At 42.9% G+C, this 21674-nt stretch overlaps 1 long non-coding RNA gene across 1 annotated transcript; it reads left to right on the forward strand.

Moving 5' to 3' along the window:
• The first annotated feature begins 11767 nt into the window (after positions 1-11767).
• LOC128115818 (uncharacterized) lies at positions 11768-15604 on the forward strand. The gene is made up of 2 exons (XR_008220296.1): positions 11768-11816; positions 15371-15604. It is a non-coding gene; the product is annotated as an uncharacterized LOC128115818 (long non-coding RNA).
• Positions 15605-21674: the final 6070 nt, after the last annotated feature.

Below are 21674 nucleotides of genomic sequence, written 5' to 3' on the forward strand. Positions count from 1 at the left end.
ACTGATAGAAACAGATGCAGTGACCCACAGCCAAACATTAAGTGGACCTCAGGGAATCCTGTGGAAGAGGTAGAGGAAGGATTATGGGAGCCAGAGGGGCCAAGGAAACCACAAGAAAACCCACAGAATCAACTAATCTGGGCTCATAGGTGCTCACAGAGACTGAATAGACAGCAAGAGAGCTTACATGGGTCTGAACTAGGCCCTCTGCACATATTTTACAGATGTATAGTTTGATCTTTTGTGGGGCTTCTAACGGTGGAAGCAGGGGCTGTCTCTGACTCTGTGACCTGCTTTTGGGACCCTTTCCTCCTACTAGATTGCCTTGTCTAGCCTTAACAGGAGAGAAGGTGCCTAGTCTCACTGCAACTTGATAAACTATGGCTGGTGGATACATAAGGGAGGCCTGTCCTTTTCTGAAGAGAAAAGAGGAGGAGTGAATGGGGGAAGAGAGAAGGTTAGTGGGAAGGTCTGGAAGGAGAGGAAGGAGGGAGGGGAAATGTGATTGGGCTGGGAAAATAATTAATATATTAATAAAAAAGAAAAACTAGAGTTCAATATTGCTTTTAAAAATTAATACTGAATTTACTAAAGTTACAGATTAAGAAACCTAAAAACATAATTCCTTTTTAAAAAGATGATTATTTGTTTGTGTGCACATGCTTCTGGGTGCCTACAGGGAGCACTGGAGGCCCTAAAGCTCAACTTATAGATAGGTGGTTGTGAGGACCTGAGGTCATGCTGGGAACTGGACTCTGGTCCTCTGAAAGAACAACAAAAGTTCTTAACCATTTAGCCATCTTCCAGTCCCCTCACACAAATGCAAACTTTTTCTTTCTTCCTTTCAGTTGTAGATTCCTAGAGTTTTGTGATATTAGGGCAGCAAGTAAGATGCCTAAGAAAGTTGTAGTGCAAATAATTTGACTTGCAAATGTGAAAATCAATGTCCTTAAATACAAAAGCCTTGTCAAATACCCATAGAGTTGGCAGCTGAGTAGATTAGGAATTCTTTTAATTGTTGAATTTATTTGTTATGTGTGTATGGACCAGTACCATGGAGTGCAGGCCACAGCACACGTTGGATGTGAGAAGACAACTTGGGAGAATCAATTCTCTCTTTCTACATGTGCATCCCAGGGATCAGGCTCAGGTAATCAGGCTTGTCAGCAAACACCTTTACCCACTGAAACATCACAGAAGACCTCATATCCCACACAAAGATTCATTTTTGTGTACAAGGGGTATGGTCCAGGCAAAGTCCTGTAAAAGTATGCCTGCTCAAAATTATGAAACAACATTTAGAATGCCTTTGGATATTCAGCTTACTGGACTTTGAGTCCTACATACACTACAGGGTCTCATAAATCCTAACAGTATTCCCCCCAGAACTCCTGACCCAAGTAAATCCCGTCAAATTCCTCCTAAGCATCCTATCAGGAGGAAGAGTAGAATATCCCTTCTGAAGAGAATACTATCTTTTCTGAAGCTGTATTAGACCCCTTTCAATGGATTGTGTGATTTTATAAAGATTAGTTCTTTGGTTGTTAGCAGGTTTGGGTAGTATAGAATAAGAAGCAGAGCCTCTGAGACTGCAACCTGCTAATGCTAGAAGCTGAGGTCTTCATGGTGATGCTGAACATAAAAAAACCCTGATATTTCCATCATGTGAGCATCAGCAGGACAGGACACAGTCACCTTCCCTTTCCACTCACTGCTAGGAAGTCCTTTGATTCTAACCCTCGAGGAGGAAGAGAGGAGGAAAAAAAGTAAGAATGAGCAGAAAAGGAATGGAAAAGGTATGCTGCTGTGAAGCAAGGTGATGATCAGTAGTGTAAGGGGGCACATGGGTGCCCAGGTCCAAATCCTGAGCTTTGTGTCTTAGGATCCTCGATGACTGTGTCTAATTCTCAGTTATGTTAGCCTCCTGTATTGCTGCTTCACCTATTCCTTTTGCCTCCTGGGAACATTTTACACTCAGCTTCTGTTGTGAAACACATTTTTTCTAGGGAAACAACACACATTTACTCACTACAGAAAGGGATCCCCCCACAGACAGAAGTAACGATTGTACCAGTGTCCAACTAAGTGAACCAATGGATTTTTACCAGAGTTACAGGAATACGGGCGAGGGGTTGCTTACAGGAGCAGAAATGACTCAAAGTCACCTTTGTCACCAAATCCTACCTCAGCTCGAGTGATGGCTCTCCAAATCTGGAAACCCGAAGCACTCTATATAGCCTGCAGGCAGAAAAACAGGTCACAGTCTTTCCAGGTGGCTGTTAGTCTGAGTCTCTCCCAGGCAGCTCAACTGGTCTTTGCTCCTTCTGAGCAGGTCTGCTGGTCTCTTCCCAGCTGCTCCACTGGTCTGAGAAAGACTCTCAGCACTCTTAACTATTTATATACTCTTGAGGAGGGCGGGGCCCACTGAATGAAGTCAGGTTCAGAAATTTCCTGAAGGTATTTCAGTTGTTTACTCCTTTCCCCCCACTGCCTGGACCTGAGGACCGAACCCAGGGCCTTGTGCTTGCTAGGCAAGCACTCTACCACTGAGTTAAATCCGCAATCCCTGTTTACTCCTTCTTAAGGAGCTTTTCTGTGGAATTGAATGTTTCAATCCAGGAGGAAACTGCTATACAACAGCTGTAAAAAGAATCAATGATAAAAATGTACACTTGAGCCTGTCATGCTCCCTGTTATACCCTCCCAGAGAAGGCACATAATACTTGGAAATTAATATGGCATCATAACTTTCAGCTACCTACTAATATAGTATAGTAGGCCACAAAAGAAACCCTATCATCTTCGTTAAAAATACATGTTTCTGACACATTTTGGATATAACACAGCTTGTTGTTATTCCTGGGCAACAGATCAGTTTATATTTACAAAACAAGACTGACTATTGAGGGGCAGAAGAATGATACAGGAGTGGGGGTACACCCAGCCAGGTACACAGCAGGATCCCAGGACACAGAACACTCAAGCTTGTGGAGAGGACATGCAACAGAGAGCATCAGGCTACACCACAGCTCAGAACACATGTGCCACCTGATACTTGAGAGTGCACATGCTGGGTGCTTTGTTAAATACAGATAAACTGGCCAAGGATTCAGAATTTCCCAAAAGGCCGTGTTTTAGGAATTTTGCTATCAGAGCTGTGGTATAGGGTGACTGCAATGCCACTGAGTCCATCTGACTTGGCTCAGAGGGAGCAGCCTTCTATAAGATTCTAAACCAGTGGTTCTCAACCTTCCTAATGCTTCAAACCTTTAATACAGTTCCTCATGTTGAGGTGACCCCACACACCATGAAATTATTTCATTGCTACTTCCTAAGTGTAATTTTGCTATTGTTATGAGTTGTAACAGAAATATCTGACATGCAGGATATCTGATAATCAACCCCAAGTGGGTCACAACCCACAGGTTGAGAAACACTGTTCTAAACAAAGGTGACTGTAGACAGCACAGGGTCTGATGTGGGAAAGAAGTAGTATGGCAGGGTAGCACAGATGGAGAAGGGAAGGGTTTATGAGGCACACATTAAGTGGTTCAAGGCCAGAGAAAAAAAGGATTGAAGATGACTAGAGAGAGGAGGAGGACAGAAACAGAGAACAGAACCTGGTATATCCAATGAGGTGACTTCCATATCCCAAATACTGCAATGAATGTTCAAGTAACCTTCATCAAAATTCTGTCAGAAAGTAGGGGTTCAAGAATAGGGTTCCATTCAGATGAGATCTTCATATGATGTCATATATTAGAAAGACCCATTTGTTACCAAGAAAAACCTTCCTAGCCCAAGGAATCTGGGAATAATGCCCACACAAGATGAAGCTAAAAAAAAAGTCTTTGCACCTAGGAGGAGTCTTTTAGAAGAAGCTCAGGACTCTAACCATCATTAGAGTCAGTCTCAGAGTAGACTTAAACCTCAGGAGTTAAGTCCATCCTAACCAGTTTTCATAGAAGCTGCCTGAAGCAATGCTTCTGCAATATGATTCATAAGTAGATGTCAAGTATATAGGTCAGGAGTGAAGGCTCAACACTGAAGTATGAATACCTGGGGTCCCAGATGAGCGGTCCAGGAGCTAAGGGATGTCAATGTTACAGCATCACAACTACGAAACGAAAACGTTTACTGAACTCTTCAACAGTACAAAGGGAGACTGTTCCAGGGGAGCCTCAAGACAGCTATAGGGAAAGGAGCTAAGCTCAGATTCAGGTGTGGGCCACAGTCAAGACAGCTCGTAGTCAAGTCTCTTCTTTGGCCTAAACACTGACCTACCAGGTCTGTGGCCCTAACTGTGGAGGAGAAAGAAAATTTTAGTTACTTCTTCAGTGAATTTAGGGCCAAAACTGAGGTCACTGTCACTAAAATGAAGCCTGGTTGGGACTAGAGAGATGGCTCAGTGGTTAAGAGCACTTGGTGCTCTTGCAGAGGACCTGGGTTCAGATATCATTACCCACATGGTGGCCCACAACTATCCATAACCCCATTTCCAGGGTATCTGATACCCTCTTGTATACATACATACATGCAGGTAAAAGAGTCATACACATAAGCTAAAATAAATAAATCTAATAAAATAAACAAATGACAGCCTGGGAATGTGGCAATTCCCGGCTTCAGAGCAGAGGGTAGAGTAGTGGATGGAAATCTACTCACTTAAATCCTTTGTAGGAAGGCGTAATTCTGGATGAATAAAGATAATAAGACTTTATCTAAGTCAGGTCAGGGTGCCCAGACTTCTGTTGGGTGTGTGCAAGGATGAGGATGCAGAGCAGACATCGGGAGTGCTAGGCTATGCAGGACAGCTCAACTGACTGAGCAGGAGCTTTGCTAAACTCGGACCAGGCAGACACAAAGTCCTAAGTTCAGAGTCTGGGCTCAGAGCTCAGGAGAGACTGGATGGCAGGCTCCTCCCCTCCATGACCTCAGGGTAGATAGCAGGGGAACAAAAGCATACTACACAGTGAAAATAGACGAAAATTCCATGAGTCTGAGGTACCAGCCCTGTCTACTTGAGACAGGAGATATACGGGAAAGCCGCGGGACCACAACCCTTTGTGAATGGAGAGGAGAAGCTGAGAATGTAAAGGAGTAGGTTGAAGAAAGGGCTGCACCCTGGAAGGTGTGAAGGAAGGCACGGAAAGGGGCACAAGGCAGGCAGGGAGGCAAATGACAAGACTCAGAAGCTTGTTGTCAGAAGCATGAAATGAGCCAAGGAGTGAGGAATGAGGCCTGAGCACAGCCCTTGCTCGGGCCATTGAGCATGGCGCTTAACTCACAATGACACAGGGACTAGGAATACTTAGGGAAATGTTCTCTCAGCTCTGGAATCACAAGGTGAAAGCATGGAAGTCCCAGGGCTTCTGGACTGACCCCAAGAATCAAAGACCCTTTGTCAACACACTCAGGAGTCCCATAATACACTAAACTGAATTCAGAGGATTGGTGCAGACCCATGCTGGCCCTGTGCTTGCTGCTACAGTCTCTGAGAGTTCACAGGAGCTTTGCTCAGTTGATTTGGAGGGACTTGTTCCCCTGGTGTCCTTCATCCCCTCTGGCTCTTACACTCTTCCTGCCTCCTCTTCTCTGGGGTTCCCTGAGCCCTGAGGGGAGGGATTTGATGGAGACATCCTGTTTAGAGCTGAGCATGAGATGCACTGGATTGTTATAGGCAGCTTGATTGGGCTATTTAGAGAAATTCAGAAGTCAGAGGCTTCCATGCTGACAAAGGCTCTGGAAGCACTGTCCTAGTGCTGAGATTATGCTTTTCAGGGGAAGTAAACTGTAGTTACTGGTACACTGGTTTGTGAAGTTGAAGTAAAAGGATGTCAAACTCTGCAAGTAACTCAATGAACCCTGATGGTATCCCCGTCCTGTGCCATTGATGTTATCCCCATTTCATGGTTAAGGAAGCTGTGAACTAGGCATTTCATTTCATTCAGGGTCCCAAGATATACGGAGCTCAGGCTTTGGGATTTAGCTAAATAGAGATGACACTGCCCATCCTGTTTTCTTTTTTCTCAGCTGCTTCTTTCTTTACCTTCTGCTCTCTTCCCCCCTCTGAAATTATAATGCAGAGATCTCCTAGAAATTGTGTGGCAGTCAGTGAGAGGGAAAACTGCCCTCTGAGGCCCAAGTAAATATGTCAAGTGCCAAGCCGGGTGGTGGTGGTGCACACCTTTAATCCCAGAACTTGGGAGACAGAGTCAGGTGGATCTCTGTGAGTTTGAGGCCAGCCTGGATTACAGAGTGAGTTCCAGGAAAGGTGCAAAGCTACACAGAGAAACCCTGTCTCGAAAAACCAAAAAAGAAAACAAAATCAAAAACAAACAAACAAACAAAAAAAAACAAATGTCAAGTGCCTTTCCATGGCTCCACATCCACCATAAAGACCCCAGCTTCCTGCATTAGCGTGCTGCAGACTCAGGGTCTCTGTCTCTTTATCTACACTAACAAACCCATGGACAGCCAAGTAGTCAACTTTTAGAAACACACAAAATACATTGTAAGGCTTATGGGAATCTGTCAGGAAGAGGGTTACTGAGCCTTCCCCACTTTCGACGGTGGTTAACTCAGGCACCTATCATTTTTTATGAAAAGGTGTCATATGCCTTATTATGTGTCTACGCCCACACACATGTACAAATACAAACAAGTGAACAATAATACATACACATAAAGAAAAAGAAAAATAAACCTTAAAAAAATGAACTGAATTTTTTTTTAAAGATTTATTTATTTATTATGTACACAGTATTCTGCCTACATGTGTCCTTGCAGGCCAGAAGAGGGCACCAGATCTCATTATAGGTGGTTGTGAGCCACCATGTAGTTGCTGGGAATTGAACTCAGGACCTTTGGAAGAGCAGTCAGTGCTCTTAACCTCTGAGCCATCTCTCCAGCCCTGAACTGAATTTTTAATCCTGACCCTCCCCAAACTTCCAAGAGCAGGGAAAACCCTAGGGTTGTGTTAAGTGTCTGGAGAGAAGAGCAGAAACAAACATTTAGGAAGACTTATGAAATTTTATATGTGATATAACAATAGGCCAATTTACTCTTTTTCTTGGGACATTTTTTCTGGATGATTTGTCCCTTTTCTTGAGATGTCCCATTTGTCCAGTATTCTTCAGATTCCTTAGCCTTCATTCTCTTGAAAGACAAAAACAAAATCCCTTCTCCAAGCCTAACTTTGGGGAGGTCCCTTTTTGGCAAGTTACATCTGATTAAATGAAAAGGATTTGTTAGTGATATAAGTTAATTTTAATTGGATGATTATGCTGGTCGATGAACTATCACCTCCTCTAATTAAGAGGTCTTTCTTGTTTAAATCAAACCTTTATTAATTTTGATGCTATCCACAGCTTATCTTCTCCTGTAGAAACAAAAGCAAAACCTCGTCCCCAATGTAACACATATCCTGGTTCCCATTCTGAGGTCAGCAATAAAGTATATAGGCTGATTTAACTCAGTAGTTTTTTCTATTATCCAATGTCACTCCACAGCTATTGTTCCTTTCTCATTAGCATTGAGAAAATTCAAAGTTAACAGAGCATTATGTAATCTATTTCTGGGTTTTTTTTGTTACCCCTTTCTGTTTATTTAGCATATCCTTTAGAGTTCTTTTTGATCTTTCTATGACTGCTTAGCCTGTAGGATTATGTGGTATGCCTGTAATATGCTTTATATTGTAATAAGCAAAAATCTATTTCATTATAACAAAGACATATGATGGAGCATTGTTAATTTTAATTTGTGCAGGTATACCCATGATGACCATAACTTCCAGCATATGCGTGATTACAGATTCAGCTTTTTCAGATCTCAGAGCAGTTGCCCATTGAAATCCTGAATAAGTATCAATAGTGTGGTGTACATATTTTAATTTTCCAAAATCTACAAAGTGAAACACATCCATCTGCCAGATTTCATTCCTCTGAGTACTCTTTGAGTTACATCCTGCTGGTAGTAGATTCTGATTGTTAAAAGAATAAGTAGGACATTTTCTTATAATTTCCTTGGCTTGTTGCCAGGTTATGGAAAAATTCTTTTTTAAACCTTTACTATTAACATGATGTTTTTTTAATGAAATTCTGAGACCTTGAGCACATTTCCTATCAATAGTTTATCAATCTCATCATTACCTTGTGCTAGAGGGCCTGGCAGACCCATATGGGATCAGATATGAGTTATATGTAAGGGATGTTTCCTATTCCTGATTATATCATGTAACTGAATAAATAACAAAGCTAATTCTGACTCATCTGGGGTAAATTCTGCAGTCTCAATATGTAATACCACTCTTTCAGCATACTGAGAGTCAGTAACTATGTTGAGAGTTTCCAAAAAATCCATTAATACCAACAGAATAGCATACAATTCTGATTTTTGAACTGAATTATAAGGACTTGGAACCACTTTACTTAAATTTTCTGAATTGTGACCTGCCTTTCCTTGTTTGTTTGCATCTGTATAAAATGTACAGGCTCCAGATATGGGTATTTCCCATACAATATGAGGCAGAATCCAATCAGTTCTCTTTATAAGTTGAATTCTATCACTTTTGGGATATTTGCTGTTAATCTCTCCCAAAAAATTACTGCAAGCTATTTGCCAAGGTTCACTTTCCACCCATAATTTTTCAATGTCATCCTTAGTTAAAGGTACTACAGTTTCTGCTGGGTCTATTCTTGCTAATTGACAAAGTCTCAATTTTCCCTTTAAAATCAAGTCAGAGATCTATTCCACATAAGTTTTTAATTTTTTACTCTGTTTATTTGGTAGAAATATCCATTCCAATATAATAGCTTCCCTCTGCATTAAAATTCCTGTAGGAGAATGCTTAGAGGGTAAAATAACCAAAATGCAATCAAGCTTTGGATCCACATGCTGTGGGATGTTCTGTATGGCAAATGTGTTGATCTGATTGGTCAATAAATAGATCACTGATTGGCCAGTGGCCAGGCAGGAAGTATAGGCGGAACAAGAAGGAGAATAAAGCTGGGAAGTGGAAGGCTGAGTCAGAGAGACACTGCCAGCCGCCATGATGACAAACAGCATGTGAAGATGCCGGTAAGCCACGAGCCATGTGGCAAGGTATAGATTAATGGAAATGGATTAATTTAAGCTGTAAGAACAGTTAGCAAGAAGCCGGCCACGGCCATACAGTTTGTAACCAATATAAGTCTCTGTGTTTACTTGGTTGGGTCTGAGGGGCTGTGGGACTGGCAGGTGAGAGAGATTTGTCCTGACTGTGGGCCAGGCAGAAAATCGCTAGCTACATCCACATGTCCTTCCTGTACTTTATTTTTCACCAAGGCCAATTCTCTCTCAGCTTCAGCAGATAATTCTTTTGGACTATTTAAGTCCTTGTCACCTTCTAAGGTTTTGAACAAATTACTCAATTCATAGTTTTATCCCCAGCAACAGTTTGTAGATGGGAAATGTCTCCAAGTAATCTTTGAAAGTCATTAAGATTCCGTAATTGATCTTTCTTAATTTGCACCTTTTGGGGTCTAATTTTTTGTAGACCTATTTTATATCCTAAATAATTAATTAATTTGTAATTAATTAATTTGTAATCCTGAACAAGGCAAAATTTTCTTTACTTCTGGGAATCTGTCAGGAAGGGTGGTACTGACCCTCCCCACTTCCAACAGTGGCTAACTCAGGCACCTATTATTTTTCTGAAAAGGTGTCATATGCCATATGTCACATGTCAAATATTGTTTTAAACACTGCCTGAATATTTATGTATTTACCTTCAATCCAACAGAAGGGACCGCATCAACATCCTCAGTGATAAGAACTGAGGCAAATATTACATGTGAAATTTAACAGAGATTATAAATTTATTATAATCTGAGGTAATTATGTCTCAAGCAGATCATTTTTCTTTTTAGAGGAGGGGGTGTCTTTTGTTTGATTTTCAACAGTGTCATTAGCTAGAATTATATTCAAACCCAGTCCCAAGATGTTAATGTTGAGCTTGAAGAGGAATGGCTAGCCAGCATTCAATGTACTAACAGGCACTCTTGAACTAGCAGCCACTAAGCTGATCATGTCCACTTAGTTCTAAGCCCATTCTCTGAGCAGCAGTAGTAGGGAGAGGATGAGGTCCACAGAAATTTTCTACATGTTCACAAAATGGTCCTGTGGTCAGTGTGTGTTCCCACCTTTCTCTCATACTCTATTCCCCAATTATCTTGCAATGCTACACAATTCACCCTTCAGTGTCATCTCTACAACCTAGAAGGAACAGGCAGCATGCACATGCACGCAAATGCAAGCTAAAACTCATTCTACACGCATGCCCTGGAAGCAAGGTTTAACTTCACACGACCTTTTACAACCCTGTTCACAATGGCTCCCTCGTTCCTCATCTTTTGGGCCACACCCACCATTTGTGCAACAAAGCAAATACCACCTACCTCAGCAAGAGGTCAAAAAGCCCAGAGCAGTCAGTCAGGGAGGGAAAAGCCTATAGCGCCCATCTGGAGAGGAGCGTCTTGACGTCAACCTTGAGGAACATGGAGAAGTGTGGAGCATGCGCAGAAGGACACGTTGACGTCACCCTTTCCTCAGGCCTCTCTTGATGCCTCATCAGTAGTAGACGTGACCGAACAATAGGCCTTGAGTGTCGTCATTCCTGGGGTCCCACTTCTCTCTGTGGTTTCGGCCCACTACTAGTCATGGCCCGCAAGGTCCATTGGCAATATATATACGTTGTGAGGAATGAGAATGGTGAGGAGATAGCTGAGGTCTCCACCTTAGAGGCTGCCTTGGCCATGGTGGGTGGCAACCCTAGTGGAGGTGACGCAGGCTGCGTAATGGAACTAAATAACGGGGTCCGCCAGGTCCCTGAGAGCCAAAACAACTCTGAGGAGAGCAGTAGGGACCCGAACGCCTCTTCCTCGGAGCCTCACCAGGAGGACCCAAGACCCTCAGCTGAGCCTGTGATTCAGATTCCGAGGCGCCGTTCATCACGAAGGCGGCGGCGAACCACATTGAAGTTCACACTGGGGCAGGTCGAGGAAATGGAAAAATTGTTCAAAGAAACCCAGTACCCAGATGCGCTTGCCAGGTATGTGTCTTGCACCAGGAGCTATCCCCAACCTCCCTGTTGTCACAGGTTGAGATGTCCTTTTGTTCTTCCAGGCCCTGGTTTCCTATCATCCTACCCTAAGCCACTACTGTCTTCTCCCTTGGTGGTGGGTACAGGAGGGGGCCTTGTGTCCGGGTCAAGGTCAGTATTAGCGTGTAGGGTTGATCTGAAACAAGTATACATAGTTAACACCACTCATTTTGAGTCATATTTTAATTTCTGTAAAATATAGAGACATGAGTGTAGTGTGCCAAAATACTCACTAGTGTAAAGTTCACCAGTGTTAAGGATTTACACTTTGTTGGGTGACCTCCTGACCAGAAGTCTCGTCATCTTTTCAGGGACTGTGTACCTATCCATCAACTCCTTTCGCTTTCCCTTTCCCTTCCCCTGGTGCTGCTTTTTAATTAGTACAATTTGCTCAGCATACACTTTGGCATTTATTTTTAGTTTTTAATAGTGTGTTAAAATTATTCATCTCTATTGTTTAGAAACTTTTGTAAGAGGTGAAACCATTTCAAAATCAAGACTAGTTCTGAGAATGAAAGTTAAAGGGGGGGTTGAGGGAGGATAGCAATATTAAAAAAGCAGAGAAATCATTTATGACTTTGCATTTCATTAAAACACTGCATGCTAACATTCGTGGTTTCCTTTCCACAGGAAAGAACTTGCACAAGCTTTGAATATTCCTGAAGTCAAAGTGAAGGTCAGTAAATCCAAGCAAAGACATTGAACAGTCAATCTACAGCTTTCCTCAGGTCTTGGGAAGCCTTGTCCTAGGCACTTTTTTATTCAAAATTTTTTTCATTTTACATACCAACCACAGTTCCCCCTCCTTCCCCATCTCCTGCTCTCATCCCCACCCCACCCCACTCCCACATCCACTCCTGATAGGGGGTAAGGCCTCCATTGTGAGTCAACAAAGCCTGGTACATTCAGTTGGGGCAGAACCAAGTCCCTCCCTGCTGCTCTAGAGAGGCTGATGCACTGCAACTGTAGAGAGACTGATGAACTGAAGCTCTAGAGAGTCTGATGCACTGCAGCTCTAGAGAGGCTGATGCATTGCATCTCTAGAGAGGCTGATGCACTGCAGCTCTATTGAGGCTGGTGCACTGTGGCTCTAGAGAGGCTGGTGCACTGCAGCTCCAGATAGACTGATACACTGCAGCTCTAGAGGCTGATGCACTGCAGCTCTAGAAATGCTGATGCACTGCAACTCTAGAGAGGCTGATGCACTGCAACTGTAGAGAGGCTGATGCACTGAAGCTCTAGAGAGGCTGATGCCCTGCAGCTCTAGAGGCTGATGCACTATAGCTCTATTCAGGGTGATGCCCTGCAGCTCTAGAGGCTGATGCACTATAGCTCTATTCAGGGTGATGCACTGCAGCTCTAGAGGCTGATACATTGCAGCTCTAGAGAGGCTGATGCACTAAAACTCTAGAGATTCTGGTGCACTGCAGATCTAGAGAGACTGATGCACTATAGCTCTAGATATGTTGATGCACGATAGCTCTATAAATGCTGATGCACTGCAGCTCTAGATATGCTGATACACTATAGCTCTAGAGAGGCTGATGCACTGCAACTGTAGAGAGGCTGATGCACTGCAGTTCTAGTGAGGATGGTGCACTGAAGCTCTAGAGACTGATGCACTATAGCTCTAGAGAGGCTGATACACTGCAGCTCTAGAAAGCTGATGCACTGGAGAATGATGCACTGCAGCTCTAGAGAGAATGATGCACTGCAGCTCTAGAGAGGATGATGCATTGCAACTGTAGAGAGGCTGATGAACTGAAGCTCTAGAGAGGCTGATGCACTGCAGCTCTAGAGAGGCTGATGCATTGCAACTGTAGAGAGGCTGATGAACTGAAGCTCTAGAGAGGCTGATGCACTGCAGCTCTAGAGAGGCTGATGCATTGCATCTCTAGAGAGGCTGATGCACTGCAGCTCTAGAGAGGCTGGTGCACTGCATCTCTAAAAAGACTGATATACTATAGTTCTAGAGAGGCTGGTGCACTGCAGCTCTAGATAGGCTGATGCACTGCAGCTCTAGAGAGGCTGGTGCACTGCAGCTCTAGAGAGGCTGGTGCACTGCAGCTCTAGAGAGGCTGATGCACTGCAGCTCTAGAGAGGCTGGTGCACTGCAGCTCTAGAGAGGCTGGTGCACTGCAGCTCTAGAGAGGCTGATGCACTGCAGCTTTAGAAATGCTGATGCACTGCAGCTCTAGAGAGGATGATGCATTGCAACTGTAGAGAGGCTGATGAACTGAAGCTCTAGAGAGGCTGATGCACTGCAGCTCTAGAGAGACTGATGCACTGCAACTGTAGAGAGGCTGATGAATTGCAGCTCTAGAGAGGCTGATGCACTGCAGTTCTAGAGAGGCTGGTGCACTGCAGCTCTAGAGAGGTTGATGCACAATAGCTCTAGAGAGGCTGATGCACTGCAGCTCTAGAAATGCTGATGCACTGCAGCTCTAGAAAGGCTGATGCACTGCAACTGTAGAGAGGCTGATGCACTAAAGCTCTAGAGAGGCTGATACACTGCATCTCTAGAAGCTGATGCACTGAAGAATGACGCACTGCAGCTCTAGAGAGACTGATGCACCGCAGCTCTAGAGAGACTGATGCACTATAGCTCTAGAGATGTTGATGCACTGCAGTTCTAGAGAGGCTGGGCACTGCAGCTCTAGAAATGCTGATGCACTGTAGCTCTAGAGAGCCGGATGCACTGCAGCTCTAGACAGACTGATGCAATGCAGCTCTAGAGACATTGATGCACTGTAGCTCTAGAGAGCCTGATGCACTGCAGCTCTAGTGAGCCTGATGCACAGCAGCTCTAGAGAGACTGATGCACTGCAGCTCTAGCGAGCCTGATGCACTGCAGCTACTGAGAGAAGGTGGACAAAAGACACAAGAGAAAACACCCATGGTCTCCTGTTTGCACACTCTTGATTGTGACTTTCCAAAAGCCTCATTTCTGATTTCCCCTTTCCTCTTACAGATGTAATAGATAGGCTATAGGAATCAAACACAGGGAACTCTGACAATGTGAGCCCACATTAGTCAGCCACTGGGGCTTTATTTGAGTTCATGGAGGCATCATGATGGAAGTAGGGCTTCCTTTGGTTGGTCTTCTATAGACTATACATCCACATAATAGGCAGGGAAAGAAAGGACATGGAGGCACAAATGTACAGTTTGAGAACTTCCCAATAAAATGGACCCTCATTCACTAGGAGCCTGAGAGGATGGTGACATTTAACAGTTAACTGTGACTATATTTCCATAGCTAGACAATATTTAGGAAGAACTGATTCATGACTACTTTCCCCACACTGTTGTGGACCATCTTACTCTTTGCCTTTTGAAGAATGATGGGCTTTAGATGTCCTGATGAAGATGTCCTAGTGTGCCCTCTGTGCTGGACAGGATTCTAGAAATATAGCTGAAGCAGAGATATTATTCTTCATCCTCATCATGGAGAACTTTGTATAACATGAAAGAATATACTGTTCAGATTTACTGTGAACATATACTGTTCATGAAAGAACATATTCTGTTCAGATTAACCATGGGTGGAAGTTACCCTTTCTGCTGAGCTCCTGGAGATGGCAAAGGTTTCAGTGTCCTGTATGTCATTTAGGTTAAATTTGTCAACTTTCACAAACACTGGAGGCTGCGATGTCAAACCATTGTCCATGCCATCTCTGCCTACCACCTGTTTGCTCTCCTGAAATTTGAAGCACCAACAATCCCATTGGCACTCTTGAAGGCTATTTTCTTTCTAAAAATCTCCCACACTTGTTTCTGTTGATTAATTACTTCATAGTGAAGATTACTTTTACAAACAGAAAGCTGTTCCCCTCCATAGGCCTTTAAAATGTGCTAACATTTGGTGATCTACAATCTCTGCCCAAACAAGAGGAATGTATCACTAGTGAGGAGGGTATTCTACAGCTGATGGTCAAATGTCAGAATGAAGACTTTCCTTTACCCAGTTACCGTATATTTAATTAATATCAAGGACCTGGAACAAGTTGTTATCTAAGCTTTCCATCCAATAGAAAAGAAACCACTGAAGTGTCTATACTGCTGGAAAAAGACAAAATCATGGCCTATTACAGAATTTGACACACAGCTGGTATTTGCTTTTATGAGCTGAATAGAAAGTCAGTGTTATGTGTCTTAAAGTGGTTTTTATCTCTTGGCTCTGGGGTGGAAGCCAATGCTAACTCCAATCCTGCCTTCCTCTAATTTTAGACATGGTTCGTCCATCGGAGAGCAGAAGAGAGGAAGAGTCAGAGGCGTGTAGTAGTACAGAGCACACCTCCTCGTATTGAAAAGGTCCTTCTCATTATCGATAGGGATGACTATCCCTAGAGTGCAATCTTAGTTCTGGAGCTAGAGGGAAATCTGGTGACACCTGTACTCAATGTCCAGCTTCACTAAAATTCAGCACTCATGTTAACAATAAAATCATGAATTTCCAAGTTATTTAATTTCATGTGCTTTCTGGGGTTTTGTAGTATATAGATGTACACTCTTCAGGAAATGCCATTTAAACAAAATGACAAGTTCTGTTTTTTGGGGTGACATTTCTAAGTCATGAGTATTGCTTGCACAGATGACTGTTCCCTACACATGGTAATTGTGAAACAGTGGATCACTTAAGCCTTCTTGATTCAGGCTCACTTGATCCTTTGAGCAAGGGATTCAGTAGTAACTTTGCAAATGGGGAATCTAAGGAGAAGGTGGGCACAGAAAGTATTGATGCTGATGATTACTTTTTATTTGGGGAGGGGTCACAACAATTCTTTCTTTTTTCTTTTAATGAAAATAGATTTTTCTGTCACATAATAATCCTGATTATGGTTTCCCTTCCCCCTACTCCTCCCAGTTCCTCCCCACTTACCCTCCCATCTGTATATATCCCCCTTTCTGTTTCTCACTAGGAAACAGCTCAGGTGGGTGGAAGCCACCCCCAGGCCAGCCTGAGTCCTCAAGGCCTGGGCTGGCTAAAGACATTGACAGGGGGAGGGTGCCTTTATGATGAGCAAATGTGTGGTGGAGAAATGGGAGAAAATGAGAGGCAGAATGGTTCGTGCGCTGTGGAAAGAGATGGAACAGAAGAATCGAAGGTGGTGAGGAGCTGGCTGAGGTAGGTGACCTGCTTGTCACCCAGGAAAGTGATGACACCCGGGCCTGGACTGCTGCAAAGGGCCATGTTTAGGTCCATGGTCCTACTGTAGCCAGGGTCTGAGTTGATGTCCATGGCATCTGTTGCCACCAAGGGCCATGAAGATGCCCAGGGTCTGGTTAGTCACCTCAGACAATTTTGTTGTCTGAGAGCCATGCTGCTGGTGGAGCCAAACTGATCTCAGTGACCTGAGCTGCCACAGGGGACATGGTGACATCTGGGCCCATGGTGCTCTGAAGGGCCATGTCTGGATCTGTGGTCCTGCTGCAACTGGGGTCTGTGTTGATGTCTGTGGGCCATGTTACCATAGGGGTCCATGCATGATGAAATCCAATGGCAGTGCTGAGTCGGCCCTGCCCTTTGTTGGCCCTAGGAAAGCTGGCCCTGCCCCTCACTAGACACTGCAGCAAGAGTGCTGACCTTGACCCTCACAGGAGAGCTGGCCCCAATGACTCTGGCATGAAGAGCTGGCCCCCTGTACTTAGGAGAATTGGCCCCACCTCTCAACACAGGCATGAGAGAGCTGGCCCCGATGCCATGGACATAGGAGAGCTGGTTCCACCCCTCACTTGAGTGTCAGCTCAAGTATCCAGGACTGACCAGATCAACCACCACCCAGGTCCATATCCAGGGCCTTGGATTGGCCCACCCTAACATCAACCCCATCTAGGACCTGCTGGAGCATGTGAAGGAACTGGTTCTGCAGATCTCCATGACTAGGGGCAGCCATGGGATATCAGAGAGGAGTTTCAGTGAGGATCCAGTGATGACGGTGTACCAGAAACCAGAGGCCTTGAACCAGACCAATGACTCATTACAATTTTCATTTTCAGGTGGGGCTGATTGAACAAAAGGGTATACTGCAGGACACACCGAGGATCCCAGTGCCAATAAAATGAATGAAGAGTTGTTGAAGAGGCAGGAAAGACAGAAGAGAAGTGGGGTTTTTGTTTGTTTGGTTGGTTGGTTGGTTGAGTTTGGTTTTTTGTTTAATTTTCTTTTGGGGGAGGGACTCTGCAAGGGTGAAGGGAGGATATGGAGGGACTGGGAAATGAGCAGAATTAGGGTGCATGATGTGAAATTCCCAAAGAGTCAATAAAAAAATTTGTGTGTGTGTGTGTGTGTGTGTGTGTGTGTGTGTGTGTGTGTGTGTGTGTGTGTGTGTGTGTGTATGAAAACATACAGGCTTCTAAGGGGTAATAATAAAATAAACTATAGCCGAATTGTTGTGGTACACACCTTTAATCCCAGCACTCGGGAGGCAAATGCAGGCAGATCTCTGTGAGTTCGAGGCCAGCCTGGTCTACAGAGTGAGTTCCAAGACAGCCAGGACTACACAGAGATACCCTGTCTTGAAAAACCCAAGATAAATAAATAAATTATAATGTAATAAGTAAAACAAAGACTAATATGTTAGAATTGAACGAAATGTCATGGGTCTGGGGTCACTCAGAGATTCACTGTGACAATGAATAAATTTTAACAAGAAGAGGCTTTATTAAATAAGTACTGGTGTCAGATACTCATAACACCAAGACTGCAACTGAAATTGCTCCCAAGTTGTAGCCCCTGGTCATATTAATCCAAGGCTTATAAAGTCAAAACCACAAGATTACATGTATTCTGTCTACATGTAAGCATGGTCTAATTTTAACATATATGTCTTGCAGTTGTCCCAGTCATTGAGCAGAGTAAGCAAGTTTGATTACAAAAACAGAAATAGTAGTTAGTCCTATGAGCTATTGTCTTGCTAGAACAGCAGATTTTACAGGATCAGTCAGTTTAAGAACAGTCTTCAATGTCTTGGAAAAATGGAAGGGTGAGCTGCTAGGGCACAGCTTGTACAAGCTAGGGGCTTGCATGTTCCAGGCATTTTTTGCTTTTGGGTCTCTCAAGCATAGTAAATCTAAACTTTAAATTTAATGTTAACTTTCACAAAAATGAACAGGAGGAAAAGAGCCCAAGAGAAGACACAAGAATCAGAGACCCATTTGTTCACACACTGAGGAGTCTCATAGAAAACACTAACCTGGAAGCAATAATATATATGCAGAGGACTGGTGCAGACCCATGCAGGCCCTGTGCATGCTGCCTCAGTCTCTGAGTCCATATGAGCTTTGCTCATGTTGATTTAGGCTGCCTTGTTTCCTTGGTGTCCTCTCTCCCTCTGGCTCCTACACTCTTTCCACCTCCTCTTCAGCAGGGTTCCCTGAGTCCCGAGGAGAGGGACTTGAGGATACAGCCCCTTGAATGTCTGTAACCCAATCCTAGGACTGGAAGTTTCACTTGGTGACAAAAGATAGACTGTTGGTGTTCTGTTTCCCCCATTGTTTGATGATTTCAGTTAGATCACTTCATACATGTATATATTTTAGGAAACTTCTGCTGTACCCCTCAAATGGTCCTTAATTTTAGCTATCTCTCCCTTACCCCTCCCTCCCCCTCCCAACTTTATCCTCCCTTAACTATCTATTCTATTTCCCTTTCTTTACTCTATACCTACTCTCTGTGGTCCTACAGATTGTAGCTTGGTTATCATTGATTTAATAGCTAATGTCCACATATAAGCAAATATATACCATATTTGTCTTTCTGCGTCTGGATTACCTCACTCAGGATGTTTTGGGGTTTTTGTTTGTTTGATTGGTGAGTTTTGTTTTGTTTTGTTTTTGTTTCTGTCCATTTACCTTTGACTCTCACAATTTCATTTTGTAACAGCTGAATAATATAACATTGTGTAAATACACCACATTTTCTCTATCTATTCTTCTGTTGAGTGACATCTAGGTTGTTTCCAGTTTCTGGATAATATGAACACATCAGCAATGAACATGGTTAAGCAAGTGTCTCTGTGGTAGGGTGGAGCATCCTTTGAATATATACCCAAGAGTGGTATAGCTGGATATTAAGGTAGATTCATTCCCAATTTTCTGAGGAACCACCATATTGATTTCCATAGTAGCTGTACAAGTTTGCACTCCCACCAGCAATGGAGGAGTGTTCCCCTTGCTCCACATCCTTGCCAGCATGAGCTGTCACTTGCTTTATTGATCTTAGCCATTCTGGTGGATTTAAGATGACATCTCAAAGTAGTTTTGATTTGCACTTCCCTGAGGGTAAGGATGTTGAACATTTCTTTGTTTCTCAGTCATTTGTGTTTTCCTTCTTGAGAATTCTCTGTTTAGATCTGTTCCCTACTTTTAATTGGATTATTTGTTTTTGTGATATCTAGCTTCTTGAGGTTTTTTTTTTATTTTTTGGAGATTAGCCCTCTATTGGATGTGTAGTTGGAAAAAAAAACTTTTCCCATTCTGTAAGCTGCCATTTTGTCCAGATGATGGTGTCCTTTGCCATGCAGAAGCTTTTCAGTTTAATGAGGTCCTATTTATTAATTTTTCCCACTTTCTTTTCTATCAAGTTTAGTGTATCTGTTTTTATGTTGCAGTCTTTGATCTATTTGGAGTTAATATTTGTTCAGGGTGATAAGTATGATTTATTTTGATTTTTCTACATATAGCCATCCTGTTTGACCAGCACCATTTATTGAAGATGCTGTCTTTTATCCAGAGTATATTACTGACCTCTTTATCAAAAATCAGATGTCCATAGTTGTGTGGATTTAGAGACAGGAAAACTTAATCAAAAAGCTAAAGACCCATGAGAGACCCTGTCTCAAATAAATAACTAATGAATGAATTAATTAATGAGTGAATGAGTTAATAAATAAATAAATAATAAATAAGTGGTAGAAGGCTTGGGAGAAATTAACCCCAGAAACTGATCTCTGCTTTCACATGCATATGCACATCCATACACATGTCAAATACACACACACAAAGAAAAATGGTTTATTAATTTTTGCCTTGATCCATTTTTCCATCAGCAGTGAGTTGTTCAGTTTCCATGAGTTTGTCAGGTTTCATGTTGTTTCTATTGTTGAAATTCAGCTTTAATCCAGGGGTTCAAATAAGATACAGGGGGTTATTTCAATTTTCTTATATCTGTTGAGACTTTGTGTTCAAATACATGGTCAGTTTGGACCAAGTTCCATGAGGTACTCTCAAAAGAAGGCATGTTTCCATAAAAGAAAGTACATTCTTTTGTTTTTGGGTGAAATGTTCTGTAAATACTTGTTAGGTCCATTTGGTTTACAACGTCAGTTAGAACCAGCATGTCTCCATTTAGTTTTTTGTTTGTTTGTTTTGTTTTGTTTTGTTTTTTGTTTTTCGAGACAGGGTTTCTCTGTGTAGCTTTGCGCCTTTCCTGGAACTCACTTGGTAGCCCAGACTGGCCTCGAACTCACAGAGATCCGCCTGGCTCTGCCTCCCAAGTGCTGGGATTAAAGGCGTGCGCCACCACCGCCCGGCTCTCCATTTAGTTTTTGTCTGGACAACCTGTCTATTGGCAAGACTGGGATATTAAAGTCTCCCACTATCAGTATGTGAGGATAAATATGTGATTTAACCTGTAATAGTGTTTCTTTTATGAATTTGGGTACCCTTGTGTTTGGTACATAGACGTTGAGAATTGCGAAGTCTTCTTGATGGATTTCCCATTTGATGAGTATGTAATGTTCTTCTTCATCTCTCCTGATTAGTTTTGGTTGCCTATCCTTGATGTTGAAGTGTGTTTCTTAGATGCACCAGAAGGATGGGTCCTGTTCTCACATCTATTCTGTTAGTCTGTGTGTCTTTTTATTAAGGAATAGAGATCATCAATATTGAGAGATACCCATGAGCAGTGTTTGTTGATTCCTCTTATTTATTTTGTTGTTGTTGCTGCTGCTGCTGCTGCTGCTGGTGGTGGTGGTGATGGTGGTGGTAGTGATGATAGTGGTGGCGGCAGTGTGTGTGTGTGTGTGTGTGTGTGTGTGTGTGTGTGTGTGTGTGTGTGTGTGTGTCTGTGTCTCAGTGTGTGTGTGTGTGTGTGTGTGTGTGTGTGTGTGTGTGTGTGTGTGTGTGTTTCCCCTTTCCCCACTTTTGATTTGCTGTCCTGAGATTCCCTGTATTTTCTTGGGAGTGGCCAATTTCTTTTCTGTTGAAGTTTTCCTTCTAGATTCTCCTGTGGAAATGGATTTGTAGATATTGCTAATTTTGGTTTTATCATGAAATGTCTTTCTTTATCTTTTGTGATTAAATTTTTGCTGGGTATAGTAGTTTGGGCTGGCATCTGTGGTTCTTTAGAGTTTGTAGAACATCTGTCCATGCCCTTCTGGCTTTTAGAGTCTCCATTGAGAAGTCAGGTGTAATTTTAATAGGTCTGTTCTTATATGTTACTTGGTCTTTTTCCCTTGCGGCTTTTTATATTCTGCTTTTGTTTTGTACGTTCAGTGTTTTAATTATTATGTGCTGAGGGGACTTTCTTTCC

Source organism: Peromyscus californicus, unplaced genomic scaffold, assembly GCF_007827085.1.
Source record: "Peromyscus californicus insignis strain IS unplaced genomic scaffold, ASM782708v3 Scaffold_10__1_contigs__length_136768540, whole genome shotgun sequence".
Classification (NCBI taxonomy): domain Eukaryota; kingdom Metazoa; phylum Chordata; class Mammalia; order Rodentia; family Cricetidae; genus Peromyscus; species Peromyscus californicus.